At 39.8% G+C, this 17,740-nt stretch overlaps 2 protein-coding genes across 4 annotated transcripts in view; one reads left to right on the plus strand and one right to left on the minus strand.

Moving 5' to 3' along the window:
• The window catches only part of CMSS1 (cms1 ribosomal small subunit homolog), a 242,431-nt gene that overhangs the window by 93,716 nt on the left and 130,975 nt on the right, over positions 1-17,740 (plus strand). The gene's annotated exons all lie outside the window — the stretch shown is intronic.
• Positions 1-17,740, minus strand: part of FILIP1L (filamin A interacting protein 1 like) — a 209,744-nt gene that overhangs the window by 91,761 nt on the left and 100,243 nt on the right. The window lies entirely within an intron of this gene.

The raw sequence follows: 17,740 nt of genomic DNA on the forward strand, positions 1-17,740 counted from the left end.
TGTAGACTAACTGATCTCAGCCCACCTCCTGCTGAGGCTCAGGTGGTGTTTGCCCGTATATTTGAGTTCATACTGTGACAGTTTAAAGCACCCGCATTCACAGTGCTCTGCATGAAATCATAAGATGCTCGCTTGGAACATACTTGAAACTTCGATATTAGGAAAATACAGTTAGTAATGTAAGGTCCTGTTCAGAGATGTCAAACCTTGTTCTAAGCAGAGTTCTTCAGATGGTCCATAAAACCAAGTGGTCTGGGTAGTAGACCTCTTCGTGGTGATCCATGAGAAAATCAGAAGTTTGGGCTCCCTGCTGTACCGCATAACATTTCTTTGGCAAAACTGGGGAGCTGTTCTGAAATCTGAAATGAAGACCTGGATTTCACAGAGGTTTTAGCTCAGAAATCAGTACTTTGAGAGTTTTCTGACATGGGCTGATTTTTCCCTTGACTCTTCTCGTACCTTGGAACAACTTCTGACTGTACCTAACATTCACTCGTTTTCTCTTCCTGTTAAACCCTTCCTCTCTCTCCTCCACAGGATTTCAGCTCTCCTGGTCTGTGATCCAGCATTTTGCTAGGTTGATGGTAGTCTTAGAAAATTACAGTATACTTATTGTATTATATATACACAATTTGTGTAGCAAATAGGTTAGACAACAGTAGATTTGAGGTGATTTGTCTTCTCAGTGAGGTGCTACACATGCAGTAAGGCCTCAATTCTGCTCTAGGGTTTTAGTTTTAGTGGGTGAATGACTCTGAATTTGTATGTGCACCGTAGCTTCAATGTGCTGCTGCAGGGCAACAACACTAATATAATCCCGTGTCTTGATGGGTTCAAAAGGTTGTTAAGGAATAAAAATTAAAATGGCTAGAATTTCTTTACATTTTTACTTCTGGGAATTGAAGTTTGTGTGGAATTTTACGCAATTACACTGAATTGCTTCTGAGAGATTAATATGGGAAACTTTTATCTGCTTACTTGGCTTTATGGTTGCTTTTTTGTTGGTTTTTTTTTTTCCTGTAATTAGACACTAGAAGTGGATTATTTATAAGGATTAGTGCAAGAGAGATTTTTCGTGCACATAAAAAAATGTTACTATAACATCAGATAGATCTAAGTGTTTGAAAAGGTAAACTCTGCAATGCTATGTGATCTGTTTCTCTTTCTAAATAAAAAAACCAGGAATCTTGCAGTTGTCTATGTGACAGATTTTTATTGGTAAGCTACACCAAAATAAAACTCAGCTGCTCCAATTTCAATTATATGAATTTGCTTTCCAAGTATAGAATTTTCTTTTTTTACGAGCATAAGAAACAGTTAACGTTCTTTAATACAGTGCTTGTGGTTTAATACTTATTATACAGCTGCTGTAATTTTGGCTCCAGTTTATAATTACTCTGTAATTACAGCATTATCCAAAGCAAAAATGGGAAATAGTGCTACCTGACAAGAAAATGTTCCTCTCTTAGAATCTGTGTATGTAAACTCATCCTTATTCCTGAATATCTTGAAGATAGACATTTACATAACAGGATAATTCAGCTCCAGTTTAGGTTAAGAACTGTAGTATATACAACCAAGTATATATTTAAAAATTTTTTAAAAAAAAAGGAAGATAGAAGCTGCATAGAGGGAAGTACTAGAGGAGCCTGGATTTACGTAGATCTCTGTCAATAGAAAAGCAAAGGCAGTAGTTCCTGCAGCTGAGTTCGAGTCCCACATTTCAGTTTTTCCTCACTGTGGCTATCTCTCAATTCTTTCTGCAGGCACCAATTTCCCTGAAATCTGTGGAAATGTCAGTATCTTGCCCTCTCTCTCTGGTCTTGAAATTGGCAGTGGTTCAGGATGGGACCCCTGGATAGACAAAGTTCAGGCTATCTTTAGGAAGAATACACTGGAAACTTTGATTGGCCTTTTCCCGGAATCATGTGTCATGAGGGTATTCATGAAGCTGAAGGGTGGCATATTCGAACTTGTGAAACAAATAGGTTTTTGCATGGTGTGTAGCATGTTTCAGTAAATCCCACAGGTGATAGCTAAAATAGGGTATTTGCGGACTTCAGAAGGGGTAGCTGTCTACTTGTAAAATAACAATATGCAATATTGAAAACAGAAAGAAAAAACCCCAAACCAAAAGCTTTTAGATTTTGGTTTTACGGGTGGGCTAACATTTTCTGTATGGTAGGTCACACACGTTCTGTCTACTGAATGGTAGGTTTGTTTGGGGTTTTTTGCAACTTTACTGAAGGCTTTTATGGCTTTTATTTTATGTTTTGCAGGTTAATTGATCTGATCTAGTTATACATTCATATCTCATTTCTCATTCTTTCACGTGAGATCCATGTGCCTCTCAGGTCAATACCTATGTTTCTGGCTTTTGCTTTCCCCCTTCCTACTAGAGACTTGCTAAATGAAATCTTACAGAGGCTCTGGTCAAGATTAGTATCTCCTTGTGCCAAACATGGTGCAAACATACCTGAAGGTATTGTCTCAGCAGTGAAATTAATTTTGTGCAACTACATGACACTTTTGGCAAAATTTAAAATCCAGGGGAAGTTTCTCAGTGCACAAGGCTCTCTAAATGCTCCATATATTTGCTTGTTTCCCAGCTGGCAGGTATGTGCCCTTCCTTCCCCAGGTTGAACATGCTTTTTGGTAAATGGGGAACCTGCAAAAGCAGCTATTTCTGACTTTCTGACAATATTGGTTATTGCCCACACTTCTTTTGATGTCCTCAGCAGACCTGATGTAGCCAAAATGCCATCGTTGCGTGGTAATCTTATAAATATTTCAGGGTAAGTTTTGTGATATCAGTTTAAAAAAAAGAAAAAAAAAATCCCATTCTTATAGTGTTTCCTCCCGCTTCCCAAAACTTCCTGTCACCCCCAAAATGGGAACATTTAATGTTCTATTTTAATCATCTAAGCAGAATTAAAATACTGTCAATTCAGTATTTTTCTTCTGATGTTTTTACTAGCATAACAGATATCTTCATTTTAAAACTATTTTTCAAAGTAATAAGAAGCAAACCACAAATATAGTGAAGAGAAGTCTGTAAGAATAAAAGACAAATGAAGTTCACACGGTCCGGTGCAATTTTTACATCTCTGACTTCGGTGATTAACTTTCCTTACACGTACACACATGCACATACAAAACCACAACTTCCCTGGCTGGTGTGTTTTCTATCATATGCTCCTTCTTTTCTGATGGAAGGTAAATTGACTTGCAAAGAAGCGTTTGTGACAAACCATCGTCTCGTGTGCCCTTAGACACACTGGTAATGTCGTATAAGGTCATTTTGAAAAGCACTCTGTAATCACAACTCTCCAAACAGAATCTAATTGAAGAAATACAATGTTATGATATTATTAGCTATAATAGCTGTGGGCAAAAGAGAAGCAAGACACCAATGGTATTTCTTGTATTTCAGTGTGTGTTTAGAGACTCGCACACACATACCGTTTTAAAGAATGTGTGTCTATGTACTTCTCATGCGATGAATACAAAATAAGTGGTCTTTTATAAGCTTTCAGCAAAAAAGCAGTAGTACACAGCGTTGAAGCACCTTGCTTTTGTTTTCAATGAAAAAAGTATGATTAGTTAGCAAGAATTATCTAGTATGTGTTATTTAGTGTAAATTAATTTGTTACTCCACAGTAATTGGCCTGGGTATCCAAGACTCAAACTTCTTAACCCTTGCAGCAATCTCCATTTCCATTTCACTTTTTCTTTTAATCTGCTTGGTATTTGCATGGAGTGCCGTATGTCCATGAGTCATGAAATAGGTAGCAGGGACCACAGTGAGGACTACAAAATAAAAATGTACACCTTCAAAGTGAGTATATATTAATTTTCTTCAAGGATATTTTTGACAAGCATAGCTTTGTTGAGACACTTCTTTGTGTGGGAGTGTTCGCCTCATTGTTGCTTTTCCCCACACATGAAAATAAACCACAGACTTTTAAATATCCTGAGAAAAGTTTCTTCAAAGAAAGATCAAAAGTCTTTACTAACATCTGAGGAAGCTGCATGGCTGCCTCTCTTGTGAACTCATGTCTATATAGAGCTGGCTAAGACAATCAAGATCATTATTCCATTGATTTGATCATTTGCAACCTACTCTGAGAGGAGATGCCTTGTTTGAAGAGGGAGGAGGTGGGGGAATCCACAGATACCCCTTAATTTTACCCAGACAGACATGAATGAAATAACTTTTCAAAGCCAACTCTGTTGTTTTTCCCGCTATATTGTGTGGGATGCTGTACTTCAAACAATTGTCTTTGGCAGTGCATGTTCAGGAGTTCTGTGTAAGAGTGCCTTGATTGACATTTTTAAATACACAATTTTATCTGCTTTTGTGGCTACTGAAGTTACGTGAAGTGTCCAGATACGGCTTTCAGGGCCTCACACAAATTGTATATCTGATATTTTTTTGTTTGTTTGCTTGATTGGTTTTGATTTTATTTGTCCAAAAATCTCTTTTCGTCTGTTTTTGTATCTAAGCAACACAGAACACATATTAGGCAAGCTTTGAAAGCTTGTGATCTTCTCCCTAATCTGGAATTCCCCACCTTTAGACAGCTTTCAGGAAAATAGATTAATTTTTGTTCTTCCTAACCCTGGGTTTTCTTTATGTTTGGTTTTTTTTAATGTTTGTTTGCCTTCATGAACTTCATCTTTTATGCTTCAGACCAAATCTTTACATGCTGTCTGATAGTAGAGAGTACTTAACTCATCGAAGCTGTTGAGAATAGCGGGTTTGTTTTTTTTTTTGAAGAATTTTACTGTTTTTGTCATGCTGGCACCAAGCATCTGTGGACAACACTAGGTAGGACTTCAGGCTTGCATCTAAATCTAGGATTTCTGAGGTGTTAGCATGGGATTTTTGTTTGTTTGGGGTTTAGTTTGTTGTTGTTTTAAACTGAGCTTCTTCATACCATCCCCATCAGTTACTATAGTCTGCTGTTATCTAGAAATCGGATAGTAATCTTTCATTGGTTTATCTGATCAGAAATGAAATCACTCAGGTTGCTTTTTTTTATTTCCTGGATTTTAGGGTTTTCTTTTAGCTGTGGGCTGATTTTCCTTTTATATCCTAAAGTTCAGATCTTTATTACATTCTGTGATTTGGTACTTTGTGTTCCTATAGTTGGGGAAATGCTGAGTTTTTCTTTGTGTCTTTGTAATTTTGTATTTCTGTGTATTTTGTAACAAAACCAGTGTGATTGCATGTTGTTATTCTCCTTGCTTTCTTTTGTCATTAATGGCAATACCTAAGTATGTAACAGCAGGCTGACATATTTTTTCAGACTGAGACAATTTTTAGTTGTGCAAGAAATCTGCTCTGGCATTTTCTTCTTCCAACTGCAGCTACAGGACGACAACGTGCAGACGGCAGTAGAAGATTCCTCAGCCCTCTCCCCTCGCCCACGTTCTCCCTATTTAACGTCCAAGAGAAGAACTTGGATAAATTACATAAATATCCTAAATCATTCTTTCACAGGAGTTTAATGGAAACAAATCTCTCTCAGATCTCCAGTCCTCTCATTGTGACCTTTTTGGCAGATTAGACCTTATTTCCTATGGAACAGAGGTTTTAGGTTTTGGGGTTTAGTGAAGGGAAGGGATGCTGCCATCGGGGCGAATGGCATGAGTTCTCTCCTCGCCTCCGAGCCCGGAGAACTGACTGGCAGTGCCCTGTATCCCCCTCATCCAAACCCACAAATGCTGATGGTGGGCATGATTCGTGGGGACAAGTTGCATGATTTTGACAACAGTGCCCTAGGGTCACAAGATGCTCCAAAGAAATTTTGAAAACTTTAATTTCTAGGCTTTGGTGGAAGTCAGTATTGCATTGTTGTTTTGAATCAAAATCTCTTTTTGTGACAGGCATGTGGATTTCTGCTTTTTGTTGTTTTGGAGGCCTTTTATGTTCTTTGGCTTTTGTTATTCTTTTGTTTTGTTCTTATTTATCTCGGTTTTACCTGGTGATTTTATGGCAGCAGGATTTTTTTAATTATCTGATGCTTATTCATCTCCACACAAGTGAACGCAAGGGAAACATGAGTTTCCAGGTAGATTCTCAAGTCAGCTTTGTAGTTCTTTTCTAGTTTTTGAAGACTTTTTTTTTTTTTTCATTAAGATTGATTGTTGCCTTAAGTCAGCCAAAGTAAAATTACAGCTTTGAGTGATGGCTTACATTTTTTATATTGTTCATATTAATTGGTGACTGTGGCTATATGTGTCTGCCAGGAAAATGTGAAAAGCACAGAGTTTTAAAAGTAACCGTACACAGTGAAATTAATTTTTGTATGTGTTCAGATAACAGGTTTTACTAGCCACGACATTCGTTATTATTTATTATAATGGGTTACAGTTTTGGGCCTTCAGCTCCCATAGGAATATACCCTGCTCTGATGGCGCAACTTTGGAAAATGCGGTAAAAATTAACTGGAAACAGCAGCTTTCTAATAGGAAGTTTCTTAGAAGCAGTTTCTTCTACACAGGAAAAAAAGGAAGTGGAATGGAGGTTGGTGAGCCAGGTAGATGTACCTCCTCTGTGTCTCTGGCTGTGCTTTCCTTTTTTTCCCCCCTTGTTTGAATTTGGTCTTGAGGCCATCATCTGTGCTTTGGCAGAGGGCAAGAGGAGAAAACTCGTCTTTTCCTTTCATTGCTGCATAAGGACCCCACAGTTTTGCTACATGAGGTTCATATGTAAAGGCAAATGTTGATTGTGGCTGCAGCTGCGACTTCACTCTGGTTTTGATTATGCTGTAGCTGAGTCCTCGGTGGGGAGGGCAAGGCATCCTTGAGAGGTGGCTTAGAGCACATACCGTTATTTGTTCCTCTCTGTGTTTTCCCACTTGTTCAAATAAAACATGGCTGTGGCCAGTTGCTAGCCCAGTGGCTAGTGGAAGTTGAGGACATGGATTTTTCAGACATAAATGGATGGATCTATCCAAATATTTCACAAGGTTCTGATGTTCAGAGAGGTCCTAAGGGAACATTAAAGTCTTGGATGCCTTCTTCCCCATTCCCTCCTCTCTAAAGGCCGCTCTGAAAAGCCCAGTTAAAACACTTGTTCATCTGTTTGGAAGAATGATAATTAAAATTAAAGCAAAATCTTGGTATTACCCAGTTTAGCTGCCCAGCACCAGTTGTCCTGTGTTTCACTTGAGCTCTGTTACCATGGTGCTGGAGAGACTTGCGGAAAGCTTGTCCACCTGCCTCTGTGACAAGCAGTGTGACACTAGACAGAGGCAAGGTGGGACCTGAGGGACACAGTAGGGGCCTTTCTCCTGCTTATGTTCAACCCTGCAATTATCATGGGAAGACTTGGAATGGAACGGCTCCCTAAGCAGCAGGTATCATAAATGGGTCGATCTGCCAGGAGAGTCCTTCTGGAGTGGCTTTTTCTGGTCTCAGTGGCAACGATATTAAGTTCCTACTGCTGCTTTCCTGGCAGCTGAGGACAGGTCTGCAGTTTTTCAGGTGTGTTAAGGAGGGCACGGATAGGTGACTACTAATGTTTGTGTTTAACATTCAAGTCCTTCCTAGCAAAGCAATGAGTCATATCCTGCAGGCACAGAGGGCCTCCTTGGAGCTGCTACTTAGTAAGACTTCACTGAGATTATTTTAACTGAAACTAATGTTTAGCTCCTGAGAGCACCATGCCTCTTCTGCACATAAATAGTGCTGACCTGTTATACATTAAGTCAGCGGATTAATGCCACTTCTGAAGGTACCTGTGCACCTCATCATCTGAATGTGTCCTCCTACTTCTGTGTTATATAGGTACAGACATTTCTTCTAGACATAGATGAAAAAAACACTTCCTGGTCAAACTTCTGACATGTAGGTTTGCTTGCGAACATTTGCTTAGCATTTAAAAAAAAAAATAATTCTAAAGCAGCCCCCAATTTGATTCCTGAGTGGCTGTAAAGGAGTAATTTTAACACACAGCAGGTGTGTGTGTAGTGATCGTATGTTCCCATGCATTAATAGAATTTACATTCTTTCTCTAAGAGGATAATTTTTCTTAGCGCGCTCTTCCAATGAATTCTGTTTTGAGTGAGCGAGTAAGTGGTTTTTAAAGTGTTAACAGTAGAGTGGATTTACCTTGATTAAGATGACACACAGCCTTGAATAGCTAGAATTGTTCCAGATAAATTTCTGGAGATAAAAGAAAGGAAAGGCTTTTAAAGGAAAGGCTAGAGAATCTTTCCTGCATCATTTAATACCAAAGACCCAGTAAATATCAGAGTGCATATGGTGGGGTTCTGCAAACTTTCCTTCTGCAGGTAGGCCCATTAAAATCTGTGGGGCTGCGTGTGTAAGATTGGATTACAGGGTTGGGGACTGTATTTTGTGACTCTTATTGCTAGTATAACTTTAAGTACCTGCATTTTCCTTTAAGTATAGTCTAGCCAGTCTCAAAATGTAGCGTTTTTAAAGGTCTGTTGTTAACACAAGCATATTTGTTAATTAAGGAAACAAATCTAGAGCAAGTAAGATGTTTTCTCATTATTTTAAGGTTTAGATGCTTTCTTGCCATATAGCCTTAAAAAAGAGAACAGGAAAAAAACCCATAAAATTCACTGGGATAGGAGAGGGGAAGGAATATTCATGATACCTGAGACAAAAAACTAACTGTCCAGTTTGGCTTTTAGGGTTAGAACTGAAATAAAAATCAGGAAGAAATGCATATATATGGTAACAGTGAGGTAGATTGTGACTCGTGACACTGGTATTAATAATGAGAACAGTACCATTTTATCATCCACATTCATCATTATTTTCTTACCTTGCATGAGCCTAAGACAAACTATGTAGATTTATCCTCAGAGCGTTTGCATAGTGAGATTGTCTTTGTCATAATTTCAGCTCCATGCAAATTAGAGCTGCAGAGCTGGAACTTGCCCATCCCTTTAAGGTTAGTTAGTGATTTCTTTAGAAGGTATATGATTCCAGGCAAATGCTTCAACAGTGAATAGTAGTGTTTAAGCATCAGGATTTGTTTCAGGAAACTGAATCAAATTGGAATCATTTTAACTTGTCTTTCTACAAATAAGCCGGGAGAACTGATTTTTGCTGCCTGTCAAAGGAGTTAAGTAAAATCTTGAGTCTCTGAAAATAGCCTTTTGCAAATAATATGTTCTAGTTTTAGTGTTGCTTTATTTGAAGAATGATATTTGCAACTTCTTAATATCCTGTTAGGTCCTAGACGAGGTTCTTGAATGCCACTGAAAAAATTAACAAGAGTCAATATTCAGAAACCTGATCATCTTTACCGTACCAGATCTGCATTGCGCATTTCAAAATGAAGTTGTTGCTAAGAGGGTGTCACAATGCACTGCATTTTTTCAGGGACTGAATGATTAAAAAGCCTTATGGCGAATTCTTGGTTCTTGTGGTGTTCTTCGTATGTCTCTTAAATCAACATTATTCCAGTTGATATTCTTTATGTTCTGTGATCAACAGCATTTGTCAGAGATGTGTGATTTTAAGGATCTGGACTAGATATAATTCAGTTTAGCAAGTTGAACTTGATCCTAAATGATTACTATTGTTCAGGGCCCGTAAAAATAGTTTGGAGGCTTAGTCAGAACTACAGTAATAAATGTAGTGAGCAAGCTTTGAAAAAAAAAATAAAAAAATTAAGAGCAGGATCCTGTGAAGTTATACAGGCCACCTGTGCAAGACGTAACCCTGCGGAGATTTAAGGCCGTCTTCCCAAAGGGCTTGTACAATACTTGTAAGAAATAGCTCTGTCGAATTTGCAGCTGCCTTGTTAAGCATGGACCCTGGTCATCCACTCCCCAGCTTGGCAGGTACAACAAAGGCAGCGTTTTGGCCATCGTCTAACCGCTGGAGCGGTGGTGTCTGCCAGCGCTGCTCCTAGGGGTGCCGCTGGCCCGTGCCGTGCCCCTGGCCCCGGGGTGGGCAGCCCTGCCTGGCTCCCAGTTTGCTGCTGTGTGCTGGAGCACAGAGCACCTCGGCACCTGCTAACCAGCTGCCCTGGGGGCAGGAGGGCTGCCTGGGAGGATGAAGGGACAGGAGAATCTGGCAGGAGGGAGGAAAGAAGCCCTTGGCATAATGTATATGACAATGTCAGGGAAGTGGCTGGCAACATTGGTGTTTCGACTTTCGACTCCGATGTATACAGGTCGAACTGGCCAGAGCATCTGGAAGCCTGTGAATAACACTGTGCCCTATTGTGGACAGAAATAAGGCTCTTATATATTTACATATATAAAATACATGTATCTTTTAAAATGCCTGAGTATATACATATGGAAACTTACTCCACTGTGAGGGAAAATTGTAAGGGCTGAGACCACAACACCTTGTAAAACAGGGTGGTTCTTTGTCCAGAATCAGATATCTTAAGATAAACCTTTGCTTTCACATGTGCAGAGGAGCGTGCGGGAAGGTTTTTGCGCTAGTTGCTCATGCATGCTTAGCCTAGCTGGCTGTAGGCAGTGAAGAGAGAAGGGGCTATCAGAGGGCACTTCCACAGATCCAAGGCTGGATTCCTGCTCAGGAGAAGCCCTGCTTTCTCGGTGAGGTGTAGCAGGAGACTGAAGAGACAAGTTGGTTAAGTACCTAAGCACTGAGGTGTGAAAACTGCTTCCTTCCCTATTCTGCACTCTTCCTTCCCACAGGAATCAGTGTTGCTTCTCAAAGATGTCAAACTGCTTGGCCAGTGCAACATACTGGAATTTGTTTTGCTGGAGCCCTGCAGAATTGATGTCAGAGTTGTAGCTGGAAAATTATTAAAACAAATGGATTATCAGCCTATTTCATTAGGTGCTTCTAATGATAGCTCTAAGAAAAAGTCCTGAGGTAGTTACTAGCAACTGTTTCTCAGCAAAGAGGGCTTGTAGGGGATCCCTCTTTGTTGTTCTGGGAATACTTAAGTTCAGTCTATATCACTGGTCAGAAACGCAAGAGCTTTAACAAAGCAAATAAGCTAAACTGGAAAGCATTATTATGCCTTCGTGCACATATATTTTGGGTGTTAGATGCAGTTGATTCCCTATCTCCATAAAATATAAAGTAGCACCAGATTACCTATGCTCTCTCTCCTCGGACTACTAGACCATGACTGTTCAAATGGGAAAGAAAATGTATGAGAGGCGTCCAATTTAAGACTCAGATATCCTGAGAAGCACACATGAAGTAAATGGAAATAATTATTTTCTCATAGCATGATAATCAAGGGACACTCAGTGAATCAGTTTGCCACAGGATTGAAACCAAGTAAAGTACTTCCTTGCACAGCCTGTAGTCAAATCGTAGAGGTCAGTGCCACAGGCCATCACCGAGGCCAGAGGTGTTAGTGCATTTGGTAAGGAGATTCACAAAGGATCAGTTTGGTGGTGGTAGTTTAGCAGGATATTCTGGAAGCAGCTTAAATCCTTAAATGGCAGCTGAAGGCATGCTAGGAGAAGGATCACTCTGTTGATGCTCCTGTTGCTCTCTTTGTTCAAGCATCTGCTTTTGGCCCCTGTCAGAAAGGTTTTGGAACTAGTTCAACCTCTGGCTTTCTTTCCTCATGCATTTATCCCGTACCATGGGTGAGACTCTGGACTATTAATTCTCCAGTACCTTTTAAAGCTAGGTAGTGAAAGACATTTTGTTGCAATCCACTAATTATTTACAGCAGGGAGTTAGGCGAACTTAACCCATGTGATACTTTATATATCAGAAGTTACAGCTGTCACAAGTCATGATTTCCATTCAGAACAGTGATTCATCTTTCCATGAGTCGTCAAGAGATCTCACAGTGGGAATGAAATTTTAGCTCATGTCACCATTCTGTGAGAGGAAATACATATGGAGACACGACATTATGTTTGGATACATGTGTTTTCAGTTGAACTGGGTTGTCTTTAAGAACTTTTGTCTCTGAAGTGTTTTGAGTGAATTTAGTATTTATTTGTCCGTGGTTAGCCTCAGCGTGACTCAGCTGTGGAGGAAGAAGGCTTGTTCTTACGGAAAAGTACACTTCAGTTTAGCCTCTCAAATGTGTCTCAGTCCAAATCAGGAAAACTAGCTTTTAGTGTGACAGAAGAATCTCTAGGAGATTTCAGTCTTTTTCTCCATGCTGTAGCTGCTGCTGGCGTTGGTGTTCCAATCAGTGTTTTAACTCGTAATGCATTTCTGCTGTATTCCTTTCATCTGTCTGGTGGAAATTTGCCTGCTTTTCTCTAATCACTTGTCAGAGTGGTCTATTAGAGATGTCTTGCATTGGAAAGGCCTCTTGGGCAAGAGATAACCACGCTGGCTCTGCCTTCTGCCTTACTGTAACTATGTATGAAATTCTGGAAAGAAAATCATTTGGAGAAGATAATTTCAGGATCTATAAATCCAGCGTATCACAAGTGACTTTGCACTTTGGTTTTCTCCTTGTGTTGAATTTTTTGTTTTTATTTTTTGCTTTGGTTGTCTTTTCAATGCTCAGTATACAAACTCGGTAGGGGAGTTGGAATGGAATTTGGAAAAATCTGAAGTCCAAATGTCACAGTTTTATAAAGAGAATAAATATGCTAACGAACAGCATCTGTATAAACTTGGGGTAACGTGCATATTTTCAAGTATTGTATTTCTCATGAAGAGATGTCTTTTATAAGAATGACGCTATGAACGTTAAATCAAAGGACAACATTTTGAGAGGGCTTTGAAACTGTGTACTGTGACAGGACACAAGACCTTGACCTTTCCTTTAAGAACTTAATTTTGTCCCAATTTGTCCCAAATTCTAGTCTTCAGGAGTCAGGACACTGACATCCTTAAAATGATTTTTACAATGTAATTTTGGTTGCTGGAGAATCTCTTTTCCTAGTGCACAGTCCTTAGCTTTGTGCAACCACGGAAGCGAAGACAGTCAGAGGAGCACTGTGAGAATGTTTTCAATCGCCTTTATCTTTCAGTGCTTCCTGCAGCACACTACTGCTTAGGCAACGGTTGCGGTAAGAGGCAATTAAATTGATGTAAAGACCAAGTTGATTTGACATGTTTTTTAAACCAAGTGTTTATTAGTTGAAATAATCTTGGGCGTTTTTTGGCATAATTTATGTTTGAGTGGGAACTTGACTCATTGTCAGAAGTCTGTGTGTATTTGAGCATGTTAAGCTGACGTTACCAAATGGAACCGTGGGAGGCTTTTGGCTTGTGTTTATGAAGTGTAAACCAAAGCTCCTACCTTGCTGCATCAAGAGCTACAAAAATGTTAACAGAAGTCAGAGACGCAAGAAAAAATTTATTCTGTATTGCCTGTCAAATTGCCAGTACTAGCTTTTTCCTTGGGTTACTTTCCACTATTTTGTTCCATCTAGTTTTTGGTATCACAAAGGATGAGACATCCTCTGCGTTCCTTTGGAAATTATTCTGCAGTCCTGATCAGACTTTGAGAAGCTTTTCCCTGATTTATATTTCCTGGTCATTAGATTTCCAAAGCAAAACCTGCCCCCAAACTGTCAGGGGTTGCCTTCCTCTTAGCTTTGGCAAAACGATTCAGGCTTCCTTCTTGCTGCTCTCTGGTTTTGTTCAACTGAATGAAGCAGTGAACATTTGCATGACTCAAACTACAAGTGTTTTAGGATAGGTATTGTGCTGCTCTCTGCTGAAGGGTGCTGTGAACATTTTAACTAAACCTGCATGTTGCAGGTGAAGTAGCTGTTAGAGTTTCATTTATTGTATTTTCTTTCGCTTCTCTCAGATTGGATTTTCTGCACGCAGTTTGGCATCTCTTGGATCCTCCTAACCAGTTTCCCTTGCGCTCCTCTTCCTGACCCCTTTCCCCTTTAACACTAAGGTACTTCTGCATAAGCCTTACCATAGGCACATGAAAAGGCCAATTATAGGTACTTCAAGCTAGATTAAGTTGAAGTTAGCTAGGTAGGAGGTAAAATTAATCATTTAAACTGCTTGTAAGATTGGACAGTTTTTCCCTACTTCATCAAAGATAATTTGTCCCTGAAGAACAGGGACAAACTGTTGTATCTCAACAGTTGCCAATATGTGTGGAACACAAGACAAACTAATTGAAGTTGTTGTTTGAGCCTGCAGGAACATGGCAGCTTTTCCAATTGTTTCAAAACCCAAAATGTTTCTGGTCTGTTATTTAATTAGTTCCCTTTATTTTTTTTTTCCATTATATGGATAAAACAGTAAATGTATATTTACTCTAATGATTATAGCTATGGAAAATGAAGGAAATTGAGGGCAACTGAATATCAAGTTTAAAAAATAGTATACATATTTTAATTTTTGGCTTTGGGAAATATTTTCTTGATTCCTAAGATTTAATAAGCCTTGTTTGCCTTCCAAAGTGTGGGGGGGTGTAAGCTAAATAGAAACTGCAAGGCATTGACTTTGTGGAGGCACGCCTATGCTACAGTTGGTTCTTTTAGGTTTCTGGAGCTGGAAAGGCAGGAAGTTTTGACCCTTGCACAAGGTTTCTGAAACAATTTCTTTCTAAATGAATTTTTAGTACCTGTTCAGAAATTCAGGCTAGAAGAAGGCATCTGACAACTTAGAAATGCTGGGTAGAAGCTCTGGGAGTCTTACGCTGTACATTCCCCGTTACCCACATGCTCTGCTAGCTTGCCTGTAAATCTTATTCCTTCATCGTCTCATTTGCAGAAATGTATTATCTTCAGCTTAGAAGAGAAGGGAGGGGAAAAGCCTATGAAAATGGACAATTTTGTCCATTTAGTTAGAGATAATTTTTTTTTTTTGCCTAGTTCTTAATTGAGCTTTGTCAATTCACGTACCTTCTTGCGCCAGAGATACTGACTGTGATCAGATGCCAGAAACAGCTGAATACAGTGTTCCTTCTTACTTTTTCTTTTGTTTTCCACAAAACTAACCGGATTTTTGACAGAAAATTGTTGTATCCATTAAAATATTGACTTAAAATGTATGTAATGATCAATTCATTTGAAAATTCTTTGTTGGGAACAGCAGCTTTTCCTTACTCAAGTCCATTCCCTGCGCTAAATAATGTATTTTAAAATCTAGCCAAAAATAAACAGAATAAAGCCCCAGTCCTATTAATGTGATGCTACATTGTGATATCAGCTTAAAGGAAGCATGCCCTAGCCATCTTGCTAGTTATCTGTGGCCCCTTAGGCCTTTAAATAAATGCTGCATAGGCCCCTAGCCTTTAAACTGCTGCATTCATCTGTTGTTTTTGTTTATGGCTTGGGGGGAAAAAACCCAACTTGTTTCATCTCACTTCTGTTACACTAAGTTCAGCTTTCAGGCCTTTTCCATTAGTTGTCCATAACTACAGAAATGTGGGATCTTATAAAGGAGCTGCTTGTTCGGTATGGCTGGTTATCCGGGCCATCCAAAAACCCAGACTCTCCTTTGCCAGGTGCAAACAGAACTTCGAGGCAACCTGTGGCTCCACACTGAGACCTGGCTAGTTTAAAAGAAAGGGGGCAGGAAGAGGTCTTCTACTGACAACGACGATGCCAGGTTGGCATTAACAATTTCTTTAGTTTAGAGCAGTGTAATATTTATTGCAGCACATCTTGGTACGGTGTTATGAGGCTACAATTTGATTCTTGAGCCAGGTGAAGTTGTTGGAAATCGCTTACTTTTGCATTTGTCTTTGCGTTTTGCTTTTCTTTTTACTGTAGACAAAATTGAGCTGATTTCTTATGTGTTAGCTCGCTTCTCAGCCTTTAGCTTGAGTTATTGTACACAATGAGGTACACGGTGGCAACTGCTTTTTGAAAATTTGCCACTTGGAAGGAAGCACAGAGGGTTGCCCCGCAGACCTGCACGCACATGCATAATATATTACACGTGGATACGCCCTACCTCAGGTGGGAACAGAAGCAGCCAAAAGCATATAGAGATTTTTTGCAAGACAGAATCAGTTATGTGAAAGATTATTTTTTTTTAATCTCTTTTTTTTTTCCAAGTTGAGTTTGTAAATGCTTCTTCGATCTGGTATGCACGCTGGAGTGTTACAGGATGATAACAGATGAGCTAAGTTGCTTGCTGCCAAAACCCTGCAAAGTGCAACCAGTACGCAGCCTAAGGAGGAACGCTGCTCTTTTAAAACTATGCCAGCCTTAATATTGCAACTAAATCATGGTTTAAATCACAAAATCATCACAGTATCCTTGAAACAAGATGTAAACTAGGTTCACTGTGCAAAAAGGGGGAGGATGTGCGTGACACCTGTGAACACAGAGTGAAAAAGGGAAGTAAGAAGCCGTGGAAATCACGTCTGATCAGGACATTTGTGCTGCATGACCACAGTCTCTTTGTCTCTCATCAGTCTCGTAACTGAGCCTTTTGAAACATGCCCTGCGCTCCCAGTTGCTGCTCTCTCTCAGCCTCTTCTGGTGCCTGTGCCGGAGAGACTGTGGCGTGGTGCAGCACTTTCCTCCTCATCCCCTCAACAGCTCTCACGCAGCGCGTCAACAAAACAGCAACGAAACTTGGGTTTGGTGAAGTGGTTAAGCCTGGATCATTTTAAAGCTTTTCAAAGGGAAACGGTGGCCGGTGCACGAGTTCAGTGAACTCATCGGGAGTAAATTTACACCATGAATGGAATTTTCTACTCTATTAAAAAAAATATATATAACGCATTAACTTTTATACAAGTAAATCTTGTATGCCCAGATATCATCAGTCTGCATCGTTAAGGCTCTGTCTGTCCTCCCACACCCAGTATAACGTGGGTGCAAATTTTGGCCCATTTAATGGAAATATGGGCACGATTGATACAGATCAATGTTAGTGATTGTGTGCATACAGCTTCATAAATGAATTGAAAAGGTTTCTGACAGCCTGCCTGACCTGAGGCAGCTAGTTTGAAAACATCAGGAAGGCTTTGTGAGGGTGTTGGGGATGGAAGTTTGTTGTGTCACATTATAACTAAGTTCTGTGCAAATTCAGGGTACTCTTTGCTGCTTATACAGGTTTAGTTTGGCGTTATTGGTCTTACTGAGCAACTGGACAGTTTTATGCGCTGAGAGTCAGCCAAGTGTGTCTCGTGGGAGAATGCTGATAAACCTTGCTATTTTAAACCTGGCTGTCTGTCTGTCTCTGCTTTTTTTTCAAGCACAATGTCTCTCTTTCTTCTGCATAAATGATGTTGTCTTGCCTCCCCTGCTCTGTTTGGGCCTGGCTGCTGCAAAGGTGGTAACACTTCTCAATTTCACAGCACGTGGCCTGTTTCATGATCTTTCTCATTTTTGCTCACCTGAAAAGCTTAGTCTTTTATTCCCCTCAGTTAAGCACTGTGAGACTGCTCAGTGGACGGCATGCTGTGCACCCTGAAAAGTCATTATTCTTCCAGTGTTCCTTCAAGACCACTCCTGCAATTGTTCCTGTCTGTTTTGGTGAGGCAGTTAAGGAGTTAAAGGCTTGCGGAGTTTCCAAGAAATGCCCAACAGCTACTGTAAAGTATCCCTGCAATCCTAGCTGACCTCTTTCTTGTCAGACAACAGTGATAATATCCAAAAACGGGTGCAAGAGTGGAAGTGTTTCAGGGAAGGTATCTGTTTCATGCAAAAACATCAGAAATGCTCTCTCTCTCAGGGCCACTTACCGTTAAGCTCCATATTAATTTAAATGGAATGGTGAAATTCCAGACTGTGTTTACAGAAACATTATTTTGGTCGGGGAAAAAAAAAGCATTGTTTGTTGTTCTAGTGTGTAAATGGCAAAAGCAGGTGAGTTAACCACTGTACATGTATTCAATATA

This window comes from Rissa tridactyla, chromosome 1, assembly GCF_028500815.1.
Source record: "Rissa tridactyla isolate bRisTri1 chromosome 1, bRisTri1.patW.cur.20221130, whole genome shotgun sequence".
Lineage (NCBI taxonomy): Eukaryota > Metazoa > Chordata > Aves > Charadriiformes > Laridae > Rissa > Rissa tridactyla.